This window comes from Lathyrus oleraceus, chromosome 2, assembly GCF_024323335.1.
Source record: "Lathyrus oleraceus cultivar Zhongwan6 chromosome 2, CAAS_Psat_ZW6_1.0, whole genome shotgun sequence".
Taxonomy (NCBI): Eukaryota; Viridiplantae; Streptophyta; class Magnoliopsida; order Fabales; family Fabaceae; genus Lathyrus; species Lathyrus oleraceus.
The window spans coordinates 368,558,430-368,561,980 of NC_066580.1; the positions used below are offsets into that span (position 1 = coordinate 368,558,430).

General features: G+C 37.6%; 1 non-coding gene across 1 annotated transcript; it reads right to left on the minus strand.

The window, feature by feature from the left end:
* Positions 1–1,955: 1,955 nt before the first annotated feature.
* On the minus strand, positions 1,956–2,062 carry LOC127124929 (small nucleolar RNA R71). The gene has a single exon (XR_007804404.1). It is a non-coding gene; the product is annotated as a small nucleolar RNA R71 (small nucleolar RNA).
* Between the last annotated feature and the right edge of the window lie 1,489 nt (positions 2,063–3,551).

The window sequence follows — 3,551 nt, forward strand, 5'->3', positions numbered from 1 at the left end:
GACTCGAATTCATTTGTTTAATCATCCAAACTTAGAGCAGAGGCAAACTTAGAGCAAACTTAGTTTCACTTAAGAATATATTCAATATTTTAAAGTGGTAGTCGCTTCACATTGGGGTGTTACCACAATTGTGTAATCAAGTCTGTAATCGAGTTTGGAGCACTTTGGAAGGAAGTTAATCCTGCCGCCATTTTCATTTCCGCTTCGCATTTTATTCAACCCTTCGACTGGAGCAGGTTTTTATTGCTTTGCCTTTATCTATTTTATTTCTCGCACTCGCTTTACTTTATTTATTTTCCCGCACTGTCTTTACTTTATTTATTTTCCCGCACTGTCTTTACTTTATTTATTTCTCGCACTCGCTTTACTTTTATTTATTTCGCGCACTCGTTTTACTTTATTTATTTCTCGCACTGTCTTTACAATATTTATTTCCCGCACTCGCTTTACTTTATTTACTTCTCGCACTCGCTTTACTTTTATTTACTTTCCGCACTCGCACTACTTTTATTTACTTTCCGCACTCGCACTACTTTTATTTACTTTCCGCACTCGCGCTACTTTTATTTAATTTCCGCACTCGCACTATTTTTATTTAAATTAATGCACTTTTACTTTACCATGTCTAACTAAACCTATAAGGTTAGAGTGTAAGGATCGTAATTGAACCGATAATCCGTACAATTGTTCGTAGAAACACTTAAGGGCTATTTTAACTTTCAACTTAAGTTTTCCCGCACTTAATTTCTGTTGGGTAAGATCGAAAGCCGCCCAACGTCTTTTTAAACTTAATTGTTTTTAACTATTTCAAATACAGCGAAGTGCTTTGTTTAGTTCATTAGGAGTGTTTAACTTAAGAAGAAAAGAGATTTTAAAACTATTTTCGGACGTGTTTATAAGTTTAGAGTCTGGTTCGTGAGAACCTCTTTTGGTTAAGAAATCCAGGTTAAAATACTTTTCAACTTAGTCAAGATACTATATTTCTTAAAAATAGGTTTACTACTCTAACGCAATGCGCGCCTTTTTATAAGTGACAATAATAGGGTTTGATTAGGGAGTACAACTCGGTTCTGAATACGCGAAAGCGACAGTTCCTGTTAAATTGGTTCTTTTCAAAGTAGGAAACACAACCCATAATGACATCTATTAGCAAGTACTTGGATTATTAATTTATTATGTGAATTACATTTGAGCCTGTCTTTATTAATTGAATTTAATTTAATACTTTACTCTTCATTGCACACTCTAAAAACCCCTATTTTGATTACCTTTGATAAACACCATGACAATAGATAACGATAGATTGACACTTGGTCTCTGTGGATTCGACAATCGTTTATATTACTCTGTCGTGTTCGTATACTTGCGAAAAGCACACATCAAGTTTTTGGCGCCGTTGCCGGGGACCAATTTCGTCAAATTTCATACCCCGTTGTTATATCGTTTAGACCTAGGTTATTACCCGCCGGTCAATGCGAAGAACTCGCAGTACCGGAAGCTTAGTATACCCTCTGGCAGAACCTGAACGTTACGCTCGCGCACGTTTATTCTTTCATAGAATTAGGAGAGCTATGGCCGAAGATCAAAACCAAAGACCTCTTAAAGATTTCGCCCAACCATCAAACGAAGAACCTAGTTCTAGTATAGTAAACCCAACCACCCCAGCTAATAATTTCGAACTTAAACCCTCCCTGTTGCAACTAGTGCAACCGAGACAATTCGCGGGTCTCGCTACCGAGAACCTAAACCAACATTTAAAAATCTTTCTCCAATTAGCAGACACTTTTAAAACCAATGGAGCTTCTCCTGAGGCATTCTGTTTAAGATTATTCCCTTTTTCCCTCAGAGATAAAGCCCTATCATGGTTAGATTCCCTTCCACCCAATTCCATTACGACTTGGGATAACCTTAGAAGAGTTTTTCTTGCTAGATACTTTCCCCCAAGTAAGACCTCCGTTCTTCGAAACCATATAACTAGATTTACCCAGAACCAAGGAGAATCGCTGTTCGAAGCTTGGGAGAGATATAAAGAGTTGTTAAGAGCATGCCCACATCATGGTTTAGAAAATTGGTTAGTCATTCAAACCTTCTATAATGGACTTCACTATAACACTAAGATGACTGTAGGTGTTTAATTGGCTGCATTGTATGGTAAAACACTAGCTGGATTCTAATGTCTTGACTGATGTCATGACATGGTGTGAAGGTGTGACTGCATTGTAGGTTAGAATATCTAACTGTACTCTGATGTCTTGACTGATGTCATGACACACTTGAGTAGTTTACTGCAGGATTAGCTAATACATGATTTGTTGAATGTCAAATTGGATGTGGTGACAGTCATCCCTGTCAGCAAATACTGAGGAATAGAATAGTTGGTGTTCTGTTAGAACTCAGTGTTTATTTCCAGTCTGGTTATCAAGGAAATACCAGACTTGGCATAAGGCCTACTGTCTGAATGTCAAACTGGATGTTATGACATTCATCATTGACAGCATATACTGAACAATAAACAGAGTGGAGTTCTGCTACACTTCAGTATGTTTCTGAGTCTGTTCTTCAAGAGGAAAACAGAACTGACTTAAGGCTAAATGTGTAAATGTCAAATTGGATGCCTTGACATTTATTATTGTAAGCTGCTACTGTAGAATGGACAGGTTGGTCCTGTACAGTTCAGCAAATTATGTACAGTCTGTTTTCAGGAAAAACAGACTTAGCATATGGTCCTTGATGTCAAGCTGAATGTTGTGACATTCATTCCTGACAGCATATGCTATATTGTAGGTTGTTTATTTTTTCTGTTTCAGCATTTTTCTCAGGCTAAAATCCAGGAAACCAACAACCAAGCTACAATTAAGGAACCTAACAAATAGCCTATTTGTTAGCACACTAATATCTGGAAATTAGTTAGAATCCTATGTGGCATTATTTGTGGAGGTCTTGGAATATATATAGGGTCAAAATAAGGAGATATATATGGAGAGATTTTAGGATTGAAGACCTTGTTTGTAGCAGAAAGTTTCTGCTGACTTTGTAACAGCAAAGAACAAGTTGCTGCGGTTTTCTGAAGGCCCAAATCCAGTTGGGTGATTAGGTTATAAATAGCACTTTGTAACCTAGTATTTGTAAGCCTCTTAGAATGAATTTTTAGGGGTGTGTGTAAGGTAAACCTCCCAATCTGTGGGAAGGTTACCATGTGTTTCTCAGTGTTCAAAGCTGAGAGTATTTGTAACTCAAACCCTGTAGGCAAGAGTGATTATGGTCTTGAATGAAGCTGTGAAGCAAGTTCAAGTCGTTTACCATTACATTGTGATTGTAGTGATAGGAATGGAAACTGGAGGTTTCTATCTAGGAGTTCCTAGGTATAGATTGCATTGGGTAGGGATTAAGTGAAGAGTTGTAAACGGGTGAGTTTAGCTTTGAATTAATACTACTGATAGTGGATCTTCTTCCTGGCTTGGTAGCCCCCAGACGTAGGTGATGTTGCACCGAACTGGGTTAACAATTACTTGTGTGTTTACCTTCTGCACGTTATAACTCTGTCGGTTATA